The 23,275-nt window shown below is 43.1% G+C and overlaps 1 long non-coding RNA gene across 1 annotated transcript in view; it reads right to left on the reverse strand.

Annotated features, from left to right (window-relative positions):
* The window catches only part of LOC149864162 (uncharacterized), a 96,086-nt gene extending 86,515 nt beyond the window's left edge, over positions 1 to 9,571 (reverse strand). Inside the window, exon 1 of the long non-coding RNA XR_016442764.1 lies at positions 9,558 to 9,571. This is a non-coding gene — a long non-coding RNA (uncharacterized LOC149864162). The remainder of the gene's footprint in view (positions 1 to 9,557) is intronic.
* Between the last annotated feature and the right edge of the window lie 13,704 nt (positions 9,572 to 23,275).

Below are 23,275 nucleotides of genomic sequence, written 5' to 3' on the forward strand. Positions count from 1 at the left end.
ACTTGATCAGCCATGACAATTAGCCTCCCCCAAGCACTGCATGGATGTGGTTATTCTGCTCTGAGTTTACAAGGTAGTCTGCCTACAGCTATATACTATCTTTGAGGGCACTGCAACTTGGCTGGTAAATTTACCTATTGAGAGGCAACATGATCCTCTTAAAGATTTCCAATATGCTGTCTATTTTGCATTTTTGGTGAAAATTCCGTTGTCTCTGTTAAAATTTAATTTTAAAAAAGAAAACATTTTTTTTCCCATTTTAACATATTTTCTTTAATAAAACAATATCTGGTTTGTTTTAATAATAAGCACCGTAATTTCATTGTTGAAGGCCCTCACAAATGTTCATGGTTTTGACTAAATTGTTCAGAAGCCTCTAAGTGTTCAGAGGCTAAGCAGATTTATTTTTATCTTTTGAGCTTGCAAAGTAGAGTTGGAAATGTCAGCCAAAAAGGTTTCATCATCAGTTTTTTTTTATTACTCTTCTTCCTGGTTCCAGCTAGACCTGGGAACCAATGATAAAGATTAGCAAAAGCCTGGGATTGGGAGGGGGGAACAAAAACCCCCAAACCCAAACTCAATTGCTAAATTAGTTTATTTTCTAACCAGGCAAAGGTTTGAAGAGTATGTTGTGGAATGTATGGCATTTTACCATCAGAATTAATGATGCTGCCAAATAACTAAGATACAAAAATAATGTTAGATGCTATTCTAGAAAACCTTAGCTAAACAGTACATATAGGGTGAGTACAAGCTAGAGTGAGTACAAGCATTACATTTAGATCATCCTGACTGAGCTTAGAATGATCTAAATGAATAAGCATGCAAAGATTCTCATGTCTTAGATCATCCTAAAAATGGCAAACAAATCTAACATTACTGTATTTACTCAAATATAAGATGAGGTCCCGCCTCCCCCAATTATCATGGGGGAAAATCTCATCTTACATGCACATACAAGGAAACCTCATTGTCTATCGTTAAACTGCTGCCAAAACCAGCATGTACTTAGTCATGGAAACAATCTATGAAGCTGATTCAATGCAGCCCACACCAAACATGACTATAAAATACATGGCTGATATTGGGCAAACATACTGATGGGAACTTTTTTCTCATTTGTGGTCCTTAAAAAAATAAGGGGCAGTTGCTCCCCCAGGAGGGAATGAGCGCTGGTCCTGGAGGTACTTCATTACCAGACTGGTACCCAGAGAGACCGGAGCAAGCCCTGACACCCTCCCCTTGTGCCAAAAATGCTGATGGGAACCTTTTTATTATTATTACAAAACAAATAAAAGAAACTGTATTAAAACAAAACTTAAAAACGTCCCCTATAACAAGCCCTTATTTTTTTTACATCTTTCACCATTAACACTAACCTCTCATGAATCACCCCAAAACCCAGAGAAAGCAACAACTTCCACTTCATCCCTTTGTTCTTTTGAAATAAACACTGCCATTCCTCTTTTCTCCATCTCTTCTCTGCCTTTTCCTTTCCCACCTGGTCCACATCTTCATCCACATAGTATTTTAATTTATAAATTGCCAACTCCAAGCATTATCTTCTGGTGAACACCAGTACCTTGACCAAAAGTAAGTTTCTCACCTTCCATATCGCTCCTGTCTCACAAAGAAGTATGGTTCTCAGTCTCTGTGTCTCTAGTCCTTTGGACATTAACCCATACAATACCTTTTCATATGTTAAGTCACAATTCATATCAATTGTCCTCAAAAAATGAGACACTTCCTCCCATACTTTTTGCACAAAAGGGCAGTCCCAAAATACATTCAGTACAGATTCTTCAGCCCCACATTCCTGTCTTGGGAATACCACAATTTTACCAAGCCCCATTTATGTTGAACGCCTCTCACATATTGGGAAGTAGAGGAAATATAGAAATAATATTCCATATCATCATCCATAGGATATCTGTATGTTCTTCTTTCAATTTATTATCTGTCACTTCTTTCCACACATTTGCCACCTGTCTTTTGGTCAGATCCCCAACTATTGTTATCTTATCTTTCTTATCATATTAATCACCTTAGTATGGTCTTCTAAATGCTCTAATTCTACTACCTCAAGTTGATTTACCCTTACAAAGCTCTCCATCTTTTCATAGTAGGCCGGTAGCTGCCATGCCCTTGGCTTTTTTTCCGTTTTCTCCCATACATGCCCCATCTTAAACTTCTTCCTGCCAGGTAACAGCAGAAACATGTAGTCTCCGCCCCCCCCCCCGCCCCCATCTGTTCTCTCTTTATAGATCATACTTCTAAAGTATGTGTACACAAAGCTTTCCAAATCTGGCATTCTCCAAATTCCTAATTCACTGGCTTTGTATACCTCTGTCCTGGCTACCTTTCCCTTTTACTCCCCCCCACAAAAAACACAAATCTGCCTCTGTATCCTCTTTATCTGTTGCCATGATGCCACCACTCCCACATAAAGGATGATTGGCAAAAATACTGTTTTCACCACAACCATTTTATCCTTGAAAGATAACTTTGTACCATTCCACAATCCCAACATCTGTCTCACTCTTATCTTTAACTTCTCCCACACCTTTGTTCCTTTCCCTTCAGCTTCCATTAAGATTTCCTGGGATCTTGATTACACCCCCTACCACCTGCAGATTGAATTTCTGTAAATTCTTCCAGTTCCCCACACTCATCAACTTACTTTTCATTAATTTCACCCTTGACACCTCACCATAGTCCTCAGTATGCTTCAATACCCTCTTGATTGATACATTGTCCTGAGCCACTGTGTTCACATCATCCATTTATAATGTACATTTAGCCTCTCTTCTTCCTGGTATCATCACACCACTTATTGGATTATCATCACAAATTCTTTGTGCTGATGACTCCATCACACACACAAAAAATTAGGGGAATGGGGGCATCTTTGTCTTATCTCTGTTTGTATGTGGAATGCTTTGCTTGACTTCCTGCTTTACTGATCATCTTCAAACTTATTCAACCTGGAGGGATGTGGGCAGTGGGGTTCCACAGGGCTCAGTACTCAGGCTTGCACTGTTCAACATCATCAGCAACTTGGACGAGGGGGTAAAAAGCACCCTGTTCAAATTTGCAGATGACACTAAGATGTGGGGAGAAATGGGCATGCTAGAAGGGAGGCATAGGCTACAATCAGACCTGGACAGGTTACAGGGGTGGGCGTATGAGAACAGGAGAGGTTTCAACACTGAAAAGTGCAAGGTGATGCACTTCCTGGGGAGGAAGAACCAGCAGCATACCTACAGGCTGGGGAACTCCCTTCTCATCAGTGCAGAGGCAGAAAAGGATCTTGGAATCATCATTGATGCCAAAATAAACATGGCCAACAGCATGGGGATGCAGTCAGGAAGACCAACCATACCGTGTCATGCATCCACAGATGCATCTCAAGCACATCCAAGGAGGTGATCCTCCCACTCTATGCAACACTGGTCAGGCCACAGTTGGAGTACTGTATCCAGTTCTGGGTGCCGCACTTCAGGAGGGATGTGGACAACATGTAGAGGGTCCAGAGGAGGGCCACTGGCATGATCAAGGGTCAGCAGGGCAGCCTCTACAGGGAGAGGCTAAGGGACCTGAACCTGTTCAGCCTCCACAAGAGAAGGCTGAGTGGGGATCTAGTGGCCATTTACAAACTTGTGAGGGAGGACTAACAGGCATCGGGAGAGTTCCTGTTCCCCCGAGCACTGCCAGGAGTGACAAGAAATAATGGTCACAAGCTGGCAGAGGATAGATTCAGGCTAGATACCAGGAGGTGCTACTTCACTGTCAGGGTGGCTAGGATCTGGAACCAACTTCCAAGAGAAGTGGTGCTGGCTCCTACCCTGGGGGTCTTTAAAAGGAGGCTGGATGAACACCTGGCCGGGGTCATTTGACCCCAGTACACTTTCCTGCTATGGCAGGGCGTCAGACTGGATTATCTGCTCAGGTCCCTTCTGACTCTACCAACTGTGTAACTAAGACCTACCTGCAACAAACCCAAGCTGGCTATCCCTCAGAATGCTGCATCAGTCAGTTGGTTAAGGAAGGATTCTTTGATAATCTTTTCTAAGACCTTCCCCAGGATAGAGGTCAGGCTGATGGGTCTGTAGTTTGCTGGATCCACTTTTCTCCCTTTCTTGAAGTTTGGCACCACATTGGCCTTCTTCCAATCTTTGGGCACTCCACCAGAGCACCAGGAGTTCTCGAAGAACCATGCCAGGGGCTGAGCTATGATGCTTGCCAGCCCCTTGAGTACTCTGGTGTATAAACACTCAGGGCCAGCTGACTTGAAGGTATCCAGCCTCTCAAGTTGTTCCTTCATTAGGTCAGCATTGATGGATGGTAAGGAATCACCCTCACCCAGGCATTCCCATCCTGTAATGGGCAGGGGCGCTCCTTGAGACTGGTGAAAAACTGATGCAAAATACCCATTTAGCAAGTTGGCTTTTTCATGGGCATCAGTCGTCAGTTGTCCCCTCTGGTTTAGCAGGGGTTCAGTGTTGCTCTTGATTTTCCTCTCGCTCCCCACATATCTAAAAAAGGAGTTTTTATTGTCCTTGATACTTGCAGCCAGGTGGAGTGCCATCGCAGCCTTGGCTTTTCTAGTTCACTCCCTGAGGGTCTGGATCAGTGCAGAATATTCCTCCTTGGAGGTTGATCCAGTCCTCCATCCTGTGTAGGTCTTTCTTTTCAGATGCAGGAGGTCTGTTAGTTCCCTGGAAAGTGAATGGGGCTGCTGTGCCCTTTTGCTGCCTTTCTTCTGAGATAGAATAGCTTTGTTTGTGCATGCAGGATTGCTCCCTTGAGGAGCAACCACTCTTCCTGAACTCCCCTCCCCTTTGGGTCATGGTCCCTTAAGGCCTCACAGACAAGCCTCCTGAGCTTGTCAAAGTCAGCTTTCCTAAAGTTGAGGACTTCTGTATTGCTGGCTGACTTGCCAGCTTTATGGCGGATAGTGAAAGTGATCAGCTTGTGGTCACTTTCACCCAGCTTCCCTTTGATCACTAGGTTACTGATTAGGTCATCCACCATTGCCAGTACAAGTTTGAGCAGCACTTTACCGATCTTTGGCCTGTCGACTTCTTGCATCAGATAGAGCTTATCCACACATAAAAGAAAGCTTTGTGACTGTTCAGATTTGGCTGAGCACTCTTCCCACAAGATGTCTGGGTAGTTGAAGTCTCCCATGACAATGTTGCCCTGTGGGGTCAGGCCAACACTCAGGATCTCAATATTACACTGTTAGACAGGAGGGTGTGGTGTACTATTGCACAAGCACACATAAAAATCAATGAACACACATACTCACTAGGTGCATACACCCCTACTAGGCATACACACTCACACTACCAGCTCAGGCATATACACATCCAAACCAGCTTAGGCACATGCATACCTATTACCAGTTTAAGCCCATACACGCTACACACACCAAATTTATACAGAATCAGTTACCAGTTACCAAGACCTGCACATCCAATACACATATGTGGATTACTAATTTATATACCACACACAATGATATCTATATATGTATATATATGTGTTTTCACTAATTTACACACATACCACCCACCTACACATACAGGTGAGATCCTAAGTTGGGTATTGTGAAGTTTATGTATGTATGTGCTTGGTGTACTTGGGATACCTGGGAAAAGGTTAAGGAAAGAAAGTAGAAGTGTAGAGAGTTAAAGTTACCAGGACTGGGATTAGAACCAGTAGACAACAGGGGCCTGGGCTGAAAAACTGAGGCTCAGGGGTAAGTTTAGGTTAATTGATCTTAATTGATTAAAAGACAATGCCCAAAGCCTACAGAACAGGGAAGCATGCTGGCACAGAGTCTGGAACTGTAGCCAGAGCTACGGAGGAGCTGAAAAGGTAGATGGGGAGGGGGAAAAGTGGGACTAAGGGAAAATGTGGGTGTTAAAGAGGAGATCTGGGTGTGGGGAGCCAGAGGATGGCTCTGGGGCAGCTAGAGAAGTTGCAGGGAGTGGCAGTAGTTGCTGGAAGCTGGAGAAAACTGCAGGAGAGCCACAAGGAGGTGGGAAGCTGTGAGGGAGGAGGTGGGGATGACTACAGAAGGTGTTGTGAAAGCCTGAAAACTGCAGAAAATCACAGGAAAAGCAGCAGGCAGCAGGGCAGGAGGAAAGCAGAGAAAGGTAGTAGAAAGTCACAGGGAAAAGGCAGTAAGAGCAGGGGAGGCTGAGAGGTGGCAGAAAAGGGGAAATGGAATTGGGGGGAGACTGGGAAACTAGCAGAAACGGTGGGGACTACAGTTGAGAGAGAGAGGGAGGGAGAGCAAATGAAGCTGGAATTTAAGATAAGGAAGGGACAGGGATTTAGTAAAACATGACCCAACTTGGGGTTGCAAATAGTGGTTTTATTGAACAGGGGAGATGATGACACAATGTCTTATTGGTTCCCTTGCACCCACACCCACACACACAGACACACAATGGTAATATCTACCTATCCACACTGGAAAGGGGTCCTTGTCCAGTAGATACTGTCCAGAGGGGGGTCGCTGGCAGGGTCTCTGGATGGATAGGTGGTATGGCATGGTGTGGTCCAGATGGAGAGGGCATCCCACTGGGTCTGTCTTCACTGTCCCTTTTTATAGGGGCAGACCTTGTGTGACATGAGGCATACCTAGGCAAGAGTCAGCCCCTGGCATACTGAGCATGTGTTCTCCATGCAGGGATGTACAGTTTTGAGTGTCTGTAATGGTGAGAGTTGCCAGTTCTGCAGTGTCTTTTGTCTTTCAAATTCTGGGTTCTTTTCTCTGTTGCTGGGTGAGGTCCGTGGTTCTTGGATGAATCAATGTAAGGTGATGGACCAGTCATTACAAGCCATTCAGAAGAGGCCTGCTACCATTGTATTTCAGTCATTTCCAATCTCACTTATTCATTGGGGAACCAATTTACGTGGGAGAGATATGTGACTCATACAGTTGCAACACACAGGGGATGCCGGGGCAAAGGACACAAGATGGAGACTTGACATATAAAATGGAAACTTGAAATGACTTTGGTTCACTTACAAACACAGGCCTAAACCTTACAATATCCATGTGAAACAATAAAAAGCAATACAGTAGTGATAATAATACAATGTACAACAGGAAAAATCAATACAAACTTAATAATAATACAATATAAAACAGTGGATATCCAAAACCAAAACCTTGCTACCAAAATTAAAATGTTTAAAGCTTACCGTACATCTTAGCTTACTTATACTTTTCTATAGGGAATAGAGAGGGAGAGAAAAAGTCTGAAATGGTTGGGGAAGGGGAGTGAATGCAAAAAAAAAAATTAAAATAAAAACTGGGGGTTTTGCTACAACCATGCACTGGGAGCATGCAGCTTCAGTCAATTCCCTGGCAAACTCCTGGTCAAGCTCTTGATCCTGGGTAGGAGGTCTGTAATAGACTCCCACCATTGTGTCCTCTCTGCCATGTTCCCTATGGATTTTAACCCAGAAGGTCTTCAGTCTGGGCACCAATGTTGGCTTCCAGGGATGCATAGCTTTCCTTGACATAGAGAGCTACACCCCTACCCCTTTTGTCTACTCGATCTCTCCTGTACAGGTTACAGCCATCCATACCTGTGGTCCAATCATGGGTAGTCCCACCAGGTCTCTGTTATCCCTATGACATCGTAATTAATTGTGTTCAGCAGAAGAATACATTCCTCCTGTTTATTCAACAAGCTCCTGGCATTTGTGTACAGGCAGGAAAGTCTCACTTTAGGGGCCCTTGCCTTGCCTACAGCTTGTTTCAGGGCTGGGCTGGGGTGAAATCCCTTACGTGCCTTTGCTTGCTGGCTTTGCAAGTGTTGCTCAGTGGGCCAGCAGTGGCAGCACTCCCCCCATCCCTCAACAGGCTTAATTTAAAGCCTGGTGGAGCAGGTCAACCAGTCTCCCCAGTGAAAAGAGGTGGAAGCCATCCCTTCCCAGCAATTCACTGCCTCTCTCACCAAAGAGCAGACTGTGGTCATGGAAGCCAAAGGCTTCCTGATGACACCAGCAGTCCAGTCTTTGGTTTACTACCTTGATCCTCCTCTCCCTCCTCAGTCTGTAGCCCGAGACTGGGAGGATCGAAGAAAACACCACTTGCACCCCAACCCCTTTAGCCCCACTCCCAAATCCCTGTTGTGTTTCATGACCTGGCTGGGAGTGCTCTGAGCCATGTCATTCATGCCCACCACCTCCTTTAATAATTCCTGCTTCCTTGCCTGCAGTTCTTCAAGATCTTCCACCCTCTTCTTCACTTCTCTATGACCAACATTTCTGAAAAAAATCTGTTGTTCTTCTCTTTAGCATACTGCACGACTCCCAGACATTTTTGTTTTCTCTCTTCAGAGTCCTCCATCCACATTTCTTGACATGTCTTCTCATCTTGTAGTAACTGAACATTTAACTTCCACATCCCTTTCCCACACCTTCACTTTTTTCTAAATTCATTTCCATTCTCAGCATCTAGCAATCATAGAAGCCTACATCTAAGATCTCCTTCTTTCCAATCCCTAGCCCATTTGACATGCCTATGAAATCAGTCCTACACACCTGTCTCCCATTCATGAGTTTCATCCTCATAATCACCTTCTCATTACCCCATAAATCTTTTAAATCTCCTTCTTTTAGTTTGTTATTCAGTACTTTTGATGAGCTATCTAGCTCTCACTCCCCTCCATCCCATCTCCTATCTCCCCCCACTCAATAATTCAATTGAAATCCCCCACCAGAATTTGTTGCCTACCTCCACCTACATACATCTCTGATTTCTTAAACGGGGCAATCCTTCTGTCTCTTTCAGGCAGCACATATACATCAAAAATCTCTGACACTATTTTCACACTCCACCATCACCTGTTGCAGTCTCCCTTCCACAATCACTTGCAGTTGCCACATTTCCATTTACCTGCCTTTGAGAAAATCATGACTTTTGTTTTCACTGATCTCGCTCATCATGATGGTCCCCTATACCCATCTCTACAAAATGTTTGTAATCCCTCTCCCATGGGAATCCACACTTCTGCAAATATATTATGTCCACTTTTATCCCACTCAATATTGGCATAATCTTATTCCACCGTTTCCTTGATAACACACGTCTGACATTTTTAGATGCAATACACAGTCATGCTTGTCCATTTCAATTTCACATTTCTAATGCTGTAAGAGTCTTCAGTGATGCTGCTTGACACCATCGGATCTAATCCTCCCCCTCTGGGCATTCCCATAGTCTTTGCCAGTTGTTTTATCGCTTTAACATTTAACAAAGGTTTCCCTTTCTTCTCCCCTACACTGTTCTGCTTCCCCCCGCCCCCCATTAGACACAGACCACATTTGCTCTGACGAGCTTTTCATCAATCTGTCTCCCCCCCTCTCTTTCATCTACTTTCTTTCTTGTAAGCTTCATTGCATACAGTTTTTCTTTTTTCTCAGTTTGGCTCTCTTCTTCTTTCTCCTGCTCTATCCTCACTCCTCCTCCTTCCTGTATTGTTCTCTCCTCTTTCCCCTTCTCTCTCCTCTGTCTCAAAGTTACTTACTCCACTTATCTTTCTTTTTCTTCCTTCCTCTGTTGCCAGCTGCACCACTTGAGCTACTGAAATTTCACTCTTCCTCCCCACCTCCTCCCCCCTGTGGTGTTTCCTCCACTGTCATGCATTCTGACTCAACAGCTTCTTCCCTGCTTTCCCTTTCCTGTCTCTGCTGCTCCTCTGTAGATCTAGCTTTATTTGAGAATGACCATAGGCATCACTGCTGTAAATGTCCCTCTTTCCTGCAAATAACACACCTCAATATTTCTTGGCACTCCTCCCTGTGCCCTTTCCTTTTACATCTGTAGTATATTGTAACATACTACAATATGTTCCAGGTGTTCTTCCTACCCACACAAGCTACAGCATTTAGGCTATCCAAAATACTTTCCCAGGCCAAGGTGGTTCCTGTAGTGGGGAAGGGGGTGCATGGCTGAAGGAGTGTGGAGGAGATGGAGGAGACCATGAGAGGGGAGGGGGAATGGGAATGGGAGACCTACCTGTGAAGCTTGGTGGAACCTGGGGTAGACGATAAAGCCTACCACCCCCAAACTGTCCCCAAGCTGTCCCCTCCCCACTCTACCTGCTTATCTGGCTCTGGTGCCAGCCCACTCCAGCTAGTATAGGGTATAGGCAGTGAAGGAAAAGGACAGAGGAGCCAGGGAGGAGATCTGACCCATCACTCCCACCACTTCTTTCCCTACCACAATAGTGAGGGGTAGGAATTTAAGATGACCCTCCAATAGTTAGCTTCTATAAATGGAAAATAATAACACATTTTAAATTTGTCAAGTATAGACTCTAATCGGAGGGGGGAGGTCATCTATAATTTGAAGCTGTCTTGGATTTGTGTGAATATGATATTCACAGCAAACAAACAAAAAAAGGCTTGCAACATACTAAATATATATATTTTTAAAAACCCAGCACCCCAATAAGTACACATAATACATGGAATGAAATCTGAAAATGCTGTTCAGAACATACAAGCACAAATACATTTGTATTAATTACATTTATTTTTGTATCTGTGCCAAGAATAGATGTGGAAAAAAATTAATTTGGTCTTAAACCATCTTTGTACTCCAGATCTTTATTATCCTGCTCTGTGGTGGGGCTTGTCTGGCTCCTGGTTTGAGTCAGAGCAGCTTTGTGGTTACAACTACATTTTGTTTCCCAATAGAGAAATACAGAATACCCTTGGCAGTGTCAATATGCCCATAATCTGCCCTCTGGCATAGCCCATTTAATGGGTTTATGTTAGGTTGGAGGAGTTCCCAGAGGACTATTTCTTATCCTTTAAAGCTGCTTTAGTAGCTGTAAATGGAAAGTAAAGGAGACTTAAGGTAATGGAGAAATCAGGAAATGTATGTTATTGAATTTCATTATTATTCCAAATCTGACCACCTCCTGTTCACAACCACGATACAGTCACCCAACAATTGTACTAAAGCTTTTTTCTGTGCAAGAGCCCAGAACGAATCTTATCTATGTGAGACTCCACAATAATAGGATTAATGTATTTCAAAACTATATTTATCTTCCTCCCAACGCCAGTGTTCTTGCCAACTTCAGACTTGAATTTTGGAGCAAACTACTGGGCTTTTTGCGAAGAACTCAAATTTGTGAGAAAGAAGCTGGGATATAGGGAATATGGTGATTTTCTTTCTTTTGTCTAGGTCTGTATTTAAAATTTTAATATGTTACATAGACACTTAGAAGACCTCCATAGATGCTTTTTTATGTATGATGTGTAAAATTCCAAATACAAGTTCCTGTCTGAAAGAACTGTGCACACATCTTGAAAGATTTGATCTCCACTAAATTAGATGCTGAAATTTCCCTGAAGTGCAATGTCAGTCCCAATTAATAAAGAAAGGAATGATCATTTTGAACATTCCCATGAGACCAATGCTCTGAGTTGTAAATTCAGAAGCATTCATCAGTATAATGGTACAGGCTTTACTGTTGTAGAAGCTTGGGCAATCTCCCTACCCTTTCCCTTCCCCCATCCTTCCTTGTAGAGTGATATTGATTATTTGGAGAACATTTCTGTAACTGCTACTTTGGGTATTCCTTCTATATAATAGATGGTCTATAGCAGAAATTGTGGTTCAAGCCCTGCAGGAAGGCCAGTATATTTTGGGGTTTTTTAAAATAGAAAAGACATGTTCTCTGTCTCTTCTAAATCTTCCCACACCTTCTTAGTAGAAGGAAGGCTTAGGAAAGACTATTGAAAAAGCGTTCTCCATTGTTAAGCCAAGTAAAGGAGTATTTCTTCTGTGTACCATAAGGGAGAAGCTTTGGTGAGCAAAAGAACTTTCTTCCCATGATTACAGAAAATTTGTGGTAGACAACATGAAGGGTGCATCTGCTTTTGGTGAAGGAAGTTTTACTACCATCTGAAGACTTGTTTTGAGTAAACACTCTGGTTGTAGACAGAGTATAGACAGACAAGCATTAATGGCTAGTGTCAGTGTCAGAAAATGATGAGCTATCTAGCTAGAAAACAACTGCTTCTGACCTTGGCAGAAAAAGAATTGCTCTCTGCAAGCTCAATCATCTGACCCAAAAGAAGTAAATATATGGTCTTCGTGATTCAGCCACTGTCCAAAAGGGAAGATATAAATGAAAACAAAAAAGGCTGAACCTTAAAGCACAGCAACTTTCAGTACAAAAAACATGTTAGCTTGATCTGCAAATAATTTTAAAAGAACCTTGAAATGTTCAAGCCTCCTAACTGCAAGTTCTTGTGCATTAGATGACACACTTTACCAGTAGGAGCCAAATCTATTACATTTCTGTTTTCCATCACTGGGTTCTGTCTATCTATCTATCTGCTTATCTACCATCTCTCCTCTTTCTTTTATCTCAACTGAAGACCTAAAACTAGTTTGACTACAATCATACTATAACTTTTATTTTGTCTGTAGCCACATTATTACTTTCAGTGCTCCTGTGGTTCTCACCTCACAATGCTGTGCGGTCAAATATTTCTTCACACTGTTCTCTAAGCCTATTTATTTCCCATTCTGATATTCTGCTGTCTTTGCAAATGGGTTGTCAAAGAATCCTACTCTTCCCAATAATCTGATAATTGACTGACCGTAGGTAAATGACTGCATCTAACAAACACATACTGTTATTGCAGAGACTTGTGCGTGTGTGTGACAGGATGTTATACTTAGCATATTAACTGCACTTACCAATGGAGTATCCATGTGTTCAAGCAGTAAAATAAATGTGATTGTATGGTACTAAATGAAATTGTATCCTAGCAAAGTTAGGATTTTTCACAAGAGGAACATCTCCAGATTCTAAGTAATACGTGTTCATTTATCATCTGATTATGCCATGAATATAATACCAACACACATTCCCAGTTGTCAGTCCCACATCCTGCATGCAGCTCACCAGAGCCTTTAACCAACTATAGTGCAGTCCTGGGGTTGAGACCAATCACCAGTTCTAGTGTTACACCAAGGCTGCAACTAACAGCCAGCTGGTTGTTGGCCGCACCCTGGCACAGCACCTCAGTCCTGAACTAGCTTTGGTGAAGTCCCAGGTCTGGGACTGACAATCAGCAGATTGTTAGTCCCACTGAGCACCCCACTGGAGTCTTCAGCCTGTCCCCTGGGCTCCTACATCATGTCACCTGTTGCATTTAGAGAACATAGTAAACGTCACGGTGTGACTGCTCACAATGCATTCTAACTTTTAATAGAGCATGGTAATACTTTCTACATTCTAATACAAAGTGTGATAAGTGGACTGTGTAATGAGGCACTAATTGTAAAATCTTTGTATCATATCTTGCTGGGCTTTTTCACTTGTCTTTTTTTCCTTATCACCACATTTTCACAAATAGAACCAGATCCCTATAATACCACTTTAGTAGTGTTACACTAGATGTTTATTTCTGAATAAGCTGTAAATCTTTTAGTATGAAATAATTATATAGCATTTTTTGCTGAGCTGCTATGGTTCAAATAAATTTGAATGAATATAGGTTTTGTGAATTTGTATGACCAGTGATTTTTTGTATATGTATTTAAAGGTTTTAGGTGAAGATTCAGGAACTTTAAATATTCCCAGATTGGCTCCTCTAGACTAGGAACAAATAAGTAAAGCAAAAGTATTTGTATCCTTCCTTTAGATATTCCTATATTAAAAGATCCAAACTTTAATTAACAGGAAGACAGAAAAGATTTGTAGGATAAAAAAGCAACCTTTCTGATAAAATAGAGGGGGGTAATTATCTTACTACAAAGCTCAATACAATGAGAGGAAAATCTTTAGCTTCTGTTTTAGAGACTCACAGGTGAGTGTGTATGGTCTGTGAAGTGTGAAAACACTGGTTTCATTTAGAGTAAAAGATAGGGCTCCGCGAAGTTCTGGTCCCTGATTCAATTTGGCGGAGATTCATCCCAATTTGGTGGCCGAATCTCCAAATTTATATTAAATAAGAGGACCCTTTAATCTTTCCAAATCAAACTGAAACTCTCTGAATCAATTCGGACATAGAAACAGCTTTAAATGTTTTTTATAGCTACCACTAGGTAGCAGGGGCTCATGAGTGCTGTGATGCTGGGGCGCATGGAGCATCCCACAAAAGCAAGGGGGGATCCCCAGTGTGCTTGGCATCAGACCTGGAAGTGGACCAGAAGCACTTCCAGTCCACTGGAGAGCACGCTCCCTCCCCCACCATGCCGTCCCGGCTCAGTGACTGGTGCCTCCTGGGTCGGGGTGGGGCAACTAGGGTTTCTGCATGGCCAATCACTGACCGGATGGGGGGGACAGGGGAGCCCCTCAGCATGCTTTCTGGCAGACCCAGAAGTGGACCGGAAGTACTTTTGGTTGACTTCTGGGTTTGCCACCAAACATGTGGAGGGCCCCCACCTCTCCACACTCCTGTGGGAAGCTCCATGCACTGGAGCATTGCAGCAATCATAAGCTGTGCCTGTTACCTCCAAGGTATGTAGAAAAAACGTTTAAAGCTGTGTCTATGTCCAAATTGCTGATTCTCCGAATCTCCATCAAATCTTCAGATCTGGATTCAGCCGAGTTGAATTGGGACAGTGATCTGAATCAATGACTCGAATAGGGCCCACTTCGCACACCCCTAATAATAGGACTGTTTGAGAAAAGTAACATCACCAGTTCAATGTTTAAGAAAAAAACCCCATGGAAAATAGCATTTTGCATCAAAATATAAACTCTCCTGTAGTAGTATAAATTACTCTAATTTGCAATTTGTACTAAATGGTTCTTTAAAACTCAATTAGGCTGTACTATTTAGAATGCATGGCAGGTGCCATATCTAATTCCTAATGCATTAAAATTAGATGTGATCATTAACAATTACAAGAACTGGCAGAGAAAGCTATTGGCTTTGAAGGTTAAAAAAGAATATCGCCTACAGAAAAGCTTTTTGTGAGCCACTTTGAAATAATGTTTCAACATAAGAAAAACATAAAATGAAATCTACTTTTCCCCTTTTAAAATTCAGAATAGAAAATATGCAAAATACATTTAGAACATGTTTAGACAAATTTACTTTGTAGCTTAATGTGAGCTACAGGCCAAATTGGAAGAACTGCATCAAGTTAATTGCTGTCAAAAATGAAAGCTTCTGCCTGTGCTCAAAACTTTGCATTTACAGTCTCCATATAATTAAATCACATTTAATTTCAAATATATGATATCATAATATCTTTCATAATTTAAAATTTTAACTCATTGCTTTCCTCAAAGTTTGGTATAAAACCCCCTTTAAACAGGTTAGTGTGCCTGCTTCCTTGCAGGCTAACTTTGCTTCCCTTTGGGAAGTCCTTTAGCCAGTCCTTTAAATACAAACACAGTCCTTGCACTAAACAAATAAATAAGCCGCCTTTAACTTACCCTCTTGGTAGCAAGCTTTTCTCCTGCCCACAAATTTCTCCTTCACCCAGCTCACTGCTCTATGTTCCCTCCTCTGAGTTTTTAAATACTAGTGGTATATTCCCACCTGAAACTGAGCTTCTACAACAGGGCTATCTGCTCCCTCTTCAAAGGCTAGACTGCCCTGTTAAACCCATGTCAGAAGCTTAAAAATACAATGTTTCTTCATTGCCTGCCCTACACCTCCTTTGTTATGATTTGCAAAAACTGCTTGGATCAATTGAGGTTGTTCCTGAGTGTTTAGCTGGTGTCTTTCTTTCCAGTTTTATAAAAAAGAGATCACTGATACATTTAATAGAATAGCAAATGAAGCAACAAATGTATATAGAGCAAATCAATTTTAGTGCCCATCAGCTTTGGCACTAACTCTTTATAAATTAACACTGCAAAGAAGTAGAACTTACAAATATTGACACAGTTCTTTAAATCAGGTTTATTCTTGTGGCAGAAAGGTTGCAGGCTACTGATTACAAAAAGCATTTTAATAAGACTCCCGTATCAGGGACAATGGAGGGGAAAAAAATGTATATTTCCACTGTAATCTAACTTGAAGAATAAATCCCCGAAAGAAGACTTTTCTTCTTCTCTATTTGTTGTTTAGCTGAGCAGGCCTCGAAGCTTAGAAAGCTTCTTCATGTTCATTTAAAGAAAAAAAAACGTTTTAAAATTTTGCCTTTTAATTCTGGATGCTATAGTGTTCAGGGACATGATTCTATTCCTGGGGCTCTAATAGCTTTGAGATAGTGGAATAATATTTCAAGCTGATATTAGACATGAGGCATAATCTCTCTTTTTGCTTGCCTTTATATAACCCCTTTTCTCAGGGTAATTACTAATAGTACAAGTTAATATGCCATTAACCTATAGTATCTCGGATATGAATCAGTTATCAAGGACAAACACAGGTATGCGCGTGCACACACACACACACACACACACACACATATAATCTTATGCCCCAAAGGAGACTGCAAATCATTTACATGCACACATTTTAAATCCAATGAATCTGTGATTTGTATTTGGTATGCAGTCTCCTTTGAGGCACGAGACTACAAATGTGAACTATATGTTGTTATTATTAGTTGTCTCCCTTTTCAATTTAAAAGTTAGTAGTTGTGAGTAGGTTTTCAGCTGATATGATGGAGTCTCATGATTTAAAACTTCCCAGCAATAAAAAGAAATAATACCATGCAAAATTAAATAAATACATTTAAAAAACATTTCAGAATGTATTTGTTGCATAACCACTAGAATATTGACTGATTTATTCTGGTTTTATTGTGAAGGTCAAAGTCATAAATAGTATTTGCTATTTCCTGCAACTGTCAAAAGGCTCAAGCTCACATGAAGCTAACCAGTCAGTTCCAATCAATATCAGCAGAAGAAAGTCAAAATGTACAGTCCGTGAGAAGGTTTATGTGAACAGCGTGTTCTTATTAAATTCCATCTTGCAGTCAAATAAAGTGCCTTTGTTTTGAGCCTGAGATATTGAGCTACAAGGCTAACAGGACTGTTCAGTGGGGCTGTGATCAATGGCAAAGAAATGTGGGAAAGCATAGAGGGTGTTATTATCCATTTTCCAGCAGCACAGATGTTTGAGACTATTTGGTATTTTCTCAGATGCTTAGAAGTTTGTCTCACAGTTCTGTTTAACAATTTGACCAGAGAAGAGACGGTCTTAATTGGTCAATAAGAGAGCCACGCGCATGATCAGAGGTCAAGAAAACAGATCTTACGATGATAGGCTGAGAGACATGGGACTCTTTAGCCTGGAAAAGCATAGGCTCAGGGGTGATCTGGTGGCCACCTATAAGTTTATCGGGGTGACCACCAGGATCTGGGGGAACATCTGTTCACCAGAGCGCCCCAAGGGATGACGAGGTCAAACGGTCACAAACTCCTGCAAAACCGTTTCAGGCTGGACATAAGGAAGAATTTCTTTACTGTCCGAGCCCCCAAGGTCTGGAACAGTCTGCCAGCGGAGGTGGTTCAAGCACCTACGTTGAACACCTTCAAGAGTAAATTGGATGCTTATCTTGCTGGGATCCTATGACCCCAGCTGACTTCCTGCCCTTTGGGCAAGTGGCTGGACTCGATGATCTCCCGATGTCCCTTCCAGCCCTGATGTCTATGAAATCTATGAATAATTAAAATTCTTATGTGCTGATTTGACATTTTTGTTTATAATCCTACATGGTATTAAAAAAATGCAAAACACAGGGTTCAGATTCTTAAAAATACTTAACACCTAACTGAATTTGAAATCACCGGGTGCTAGGCATATACTTAATTTACCTCAGTTTCCCTGTCAAGATAGATCTTTAGATGAAGCGGCACATTCAGTTTAAGGGGAAAAGGTTTCTACCCAACCTTCAGATGAATTTGGCTCAGTAACTCCAGTAGAATCTGATGAAACAACAAGATCAGAGAAGTCTATCTATACAGAAAATAAGGGGGAAAGACGCAAAAACGTGTGTCAGTTATAGTGTGTTTTCATTTTCTTCTATAAATGGTGTTATTGTAAATTGTTTTGCTTTAATGTTGTAAAATGAAGCTGTATCTTTTTTGTCTTCCCAAGATGTTGTGTTAAAATGTTGTAATTGGTGATTTCAAGAAAGGGGAGGAAATGGCAGTTTGCCAGCATTACGGCTCATTGACTCAAGGAAATACAAAGGATTTTATTGAAAAAGACAACAGCTAGTGAATAGCAAAATGGAAACCCCCACAAAAGAAGCAGTGATAGTTTCCAAGAAATAGAAGAGAAGAAACTGTTTCATTAAACAGATTTGGATGCCATTTTCCTAGTACATCTGATAGAAAACATCATGTGAGTCCATCTCACTTCCAAAAGGCTATTTCTTTTCTGCACACTTATTGGGCAAGCTTATCCTATTTATTCTTCCCTCCCGCACTTGCTTATCTTGCTGCTGCTCACCTCATTCACGAGTGCTGTCATTTCAGATGGCATATTCCTGTTTCAGATGACAATATAACTTACATGCTTGTTTGGCTGAACATTTAAAAACAAACAAACAAATAAAACCCTTTCATTGAATGGCCCACATTGCCATATAGGGTTCATTTTTAGATAGTATAACTTGCCTACCACATTTCTGAAAAAGTTATCTGTGCTTAAATATGACAGTCTATCTTATTCTGTCAGCTAGGAAGGCCTCCTTGTGTACAATTGAAAACAATCATAGGGTGTGTCCCCACAAGTGTGCACATATGGTTTGTGGTACCTCAAAGCTGTTTGAGGTACCACTAACTGTACAGAGTGCACATGCACCTGTGCATCATGCTGCTAATTTGCAGCATATCAGGGTTGTGGGGGGGTTGTACATTGGAGATCCTGGTATAAAAAAAAATACTGCTGGTAAAAATAGTGACTTGGTGGATATGACAATGTGTGCCACCAGAAAATGGAGCCTGGCCAGGAAATGCCATGCTCTGGCTGCTGGCCAGGCTTCGATTGGCCAGTCAGCATTGCTGCTGCTCTGGGATGCCCCAGAACCCCAGGTAAGGCTTCTGGTGCCAACACAGGTGTTAGCTCCAGCCTCCCTTACTTCATCCAAGTCTCTTTGCCATGTACTGTAGTGCACATGTCAGGGCATGCCCAGGGACAAATAGCAGTGCCACAAATATGTGCTGCTGCTATTTGTTCCCATAGGAAATGCATGCTCCTGGGGATGTGCTTATGGGGACACTCCCATGTAGTCAAAACTTGTAACAATTTAAGGCCCACATTTGCTATTGAACCAGAGGATAAATGTAGTGATCTAAATATTGTAAATATAAACAAAACGTCATCCTTGTCACAACTATGCATTCAAATGAACTTCTTGGAAGACTGACAAAAAGTTATAATTTAGAAACACTCCTTAATTTAGAAGACTTGAGAATTAGGAAATGGTACCTCAGTTAGATAGTATAGTAAGTTAAGGGGGCTGTGGAGGCTTGCCTACTGCTTCATAAGAAAAGCTGTTGTTTACTTCTTGTCATTCATGCCTGACTGTCTTTACTGAACTTAGTGTTCAGAACATGGTTTCACAGATGGTGAGTGAGAAATAACTTGTAAGAATTTGGGATTCATAGATTCATAGTAGTTTGGGGTCAGAAGGGACCTGAACAGATCATCTAGTCTGACCCCCTCCCCCCCCCCGCTGGTAGGAGTACATGCTGGGATCACACAACCCCAGACAGGTGTTCATCCAACCTCTTTTGAATTTACACAAGGTAGGAGCAAGGGCCACTTCCCTAGGAAGTTGGTTCCATATCCTAGCCACCTTTACAGTGAAATTGAGCCTCCTAATCTCTAACCTGAACCTATTCTCCAGCAGCTTCTAGCCATTGTTTCTTATCACCCCAGGTGCTGCTGGGGGGAATAGGGCCCTTCCTATTTGCTGCTGATCTCCCCTAACGAGTTTGTAGGCAGCCACCAAATCCCCCCTCAGCCTCTACTTGCTGAGGCTGAACAGGTTCAGGTCCCTCAGCCTTTCCTCATAGGGCCTGCCCTGTTGCCCTCCAACCAAGTGGGTGACCCTCCTCTGAACCTGCTCAAGGCAGGCCACATCCTTCTTAAAGTGCAGTGCCCAGAACTGGATGCAGAACTCCAATTGCGGCCTGACCAATGTTGCGTAGAGGGGAAGTATCACCTCTCTAGACCAGGTTGAAATGCATTTTTGGATGCATGACAAGGTACAGTTGGCTTTGCTGGCTGTGGTCTGGCATGGGCAGCTCATGTTCATCTTGGAGTCAATAATGACTCCAAGTTCCCTTTCTGCCTCTGTGCTCACAAGGGGGGAGCTCCCCAGCTTGTATGTATGCTGTGGATTCCTTCTCCTCAGGTGCAGCACCCTGCATTTATTGGCATTGAACCTCATAGATTTCATAGATTTCATAGACATTTGGGCTGGAAGGCACCTCGGAAGATCATTGAGTCCAGCCCCCCGACAAAAGGGCAGGAAGTCAGCTGGGGTCATAGGATCCCAGAAAGATAAGCATCCAATTGCTCTTGAAGGTGTTCAATGTAGGTGCTTGAACCACTTCCGATGGCAGGCTGTTCCAGACCTTGGGGGTTTGGACAGTAAAGAAATTCTTCCTTATGTCTAGCCTGAAATGGTCTCACAGTAGTTTATGACCATTCAACCTCGTCATCCCTTGGGGCGGTCTGGTAAACAAATGTTCCCCCAGATCCTGGTGGTCACCCCGATAAACTGGTGGTGATCAGATCACCCCTGAGCCTGCACTTTTCCACGCTAAAGAACCCCATGGCTCTCAGTCTGTCATCATAAGGTCTCTTTTCCTGACCTCTGATCATATGCGTAGCTCTTCTCTGGACTCTCTCAAGCTTCTCCACATCCTTTTTGAGTTGTGGAGCCCAAAACTGGACGCAGTACTCCAGCTGCAGCCTCACCAAGGCCGAGTACAAGGGGAGAATAATGTCCCAGGATTTGCTTGAGAAGCATCTATGGATACAAGCCAGCATTTTGGTCGCTTAGTAGCTGCAGCATCACATTGAAGGCTCATGTTCATCTTGTGGTCAATGATGACCCCCAAGTCTCTTTCTTCCATAGTGCTAGCCAGCATAGCACTGCTAAGCCTATAAATATGCTGCAGTTTTTTCTTCCCAAGGTGGAGGACCTTGCATTTTTCAGTGTTAAACACCATCAGATTCTCATCTGCCAATTTGCTGAGCCTGCCAAAGTCAGCCTGGATCACCCACCTGTCTTCTGGCATGGATTCTTTGTCCCAAAGTTTGGTGTCATTGGTAAACTTGGCCAGTCTACTCCTGACTCTGATGTTCACATCATTAATGAAGATGTTGAACAATATGGGTCCCAGGACAGAGCCTTGAGGAACCCCACTGGTCACAGGACACCATGATGAGTGACTGCCATCAATTACTACCCTCTGGGTCCGACCACGGAGCCAATTTCCCAGCCAGTGGATCATGGTGGAACCAAGGCCACAATTGGCCAGTTTGGTCAAGAGGTGATCATGGGATACCAGATCAAAGGCTTTTTTGAAGTTAAGATATATGACATGAATTTCTTCTCCCTCGTCCAGGTGATAGGTCACCTGGTCATAGAAGGAAATGAGATCGGTCAAGCAAGACCTACCCACAAAAAACCCGGGCTGGCTATCACTTAGGATGTTGGCATCAGCCAGTCCATTAAGGATGGCCTCTTTAATAAACTTTTCTAAGATCTTCCCCAGGATAGAAGTCAGGCTAATGGGCCTATAGTTAACCGGATCCACTTTCCTCCCTTTCTTGAAGATCGGCACCACATTGGCCTTCTTCCAGTCTTTGGGTACTACACCAGAGCACCAGGAGTTTTCAAAGATCCATGCCAGGGGCTGGGCTATGATGCTCGCCAGCTCCTTGTGTATCCTGGGGTGCAGATTGTCAGGGCCAGCTGACTTGAAGGTATCCAGCTTCTCAAGTTGTTCCTTCACGAGGTCAGCATTTATGGAGGGCAGGGGATCTCCCTCACCTGGACCACTCTGACCTCTAGTGGGCATGGGCGTCCCATGGGACTGATGAAAGACTGATGCAAAGTACCCATTTAATAGGTTGGCTTTTTCCTGGGTGTCAGTTGTCAGTTGCCCCATCTGGCTCAGCAGGGGTCCAATGTTGCCCTTGCTTTTCCTCCGGTTCCCTACATATCTGAAAAAGGACTTTTTATTGTCCTTGATGCTGAAAGCTAGTTGGAGTTCAGTTGCAGCCTTGGCTTTCCTGGTTTGCTTCCTGAAGGACCGAACCAGCGCAGAATAATCCTCGTTGGAGGTGAATCCCATCCTCTATCCTTTGCAGGCTTTTCTTTTTAGCCTTAGGAGGTCTGCTAGGTCCCTGGAGAACCAGGGTGGCTGCTGTGCCTTCTTGCTGCCTTTCCTCTGAGATGGAATAGACTTAGCTTGTGCACTGAGGATTGCTCCCTTAAGGAGCAACCACTCTCCTTGAACTCCCATCTCCCTGGGGTCATGGCCCCTTAGGGCCTCACTGACAAGCCTCCTGAGCTTGTCACAGTTGGCTTTTCTGAAGTCAAGAACTTCCATGTTGCTGACTGACTTGCCAGCTTTATGGCAGATGCTGAAGGTGATCAGCTCATGGTCGCTGTCACCCAAATTCCCATCGAACACTAGGTTGCCGATTAGGTCATCCCCTGTAGCCGGTGCCAGGTCAAGCAGAGCTTTGCCTCTTGTTGGCCCATAGACTTCTTGAGTCAGGTAGAGGCCATCCACTCACAAGAGGAAGCTTTGCAACTGCTTGGATTTGGCTGAGTGATCCTCCCATGAGATGTCTGGGTAATTGAAGTCACCCATAACAACCATGGTCCTGGAGCATGCAGCCTCAGCCAGTTTCCGGGCAAACTCCTGGTCAAGCTCAGGACTTTGAGTGGGAGGTCTGTGGTAGATTCCCACCATTGTGTCCCCTGTGCTGTGTTCCCCACAGATTTTAACCCAGAGGGTCTCCAGTAGTCCACCCTGGTTGCCAATATCAGCTTGCAGGGACATGTAGCTTTCCTTAACATAGAGAGCTACACCCCCGTCCTTTTTATCTACACAATCTCTCCTGTACAGGGTATAGCCATCTATACCTGAGGTCCAGTCATGGGTGGAGTCCCACCAGGTCTCCATTATCCCTATGACATCATAATTATTTGCATTAAGCAGGAGGACCAGCTCCTCCTGCATATTCCCCAAGCTCCTGGCATTTGTGTACAAGCAGGCAAGTGTGCCCTTAGGGGCTCTTGCCTTGCCCACAGATTGTACCAGGGCTG

Source organism: Crocodylus siamensis, chromosome 5 (assembly GCF_052110815.1).
Source record: "Crocodylus siamensis isolate JL-2025a chromosome 5, ASM5211081v1, whole genome shotgun sequence".
In the NCBI taxonomy this organism is placed as follows: domain Eukaryota; kingdom Metazoa; phylum Chordata; order Crocodylia; family Crocodylidae; genus Crocodylus; species Crocodylus siamensis.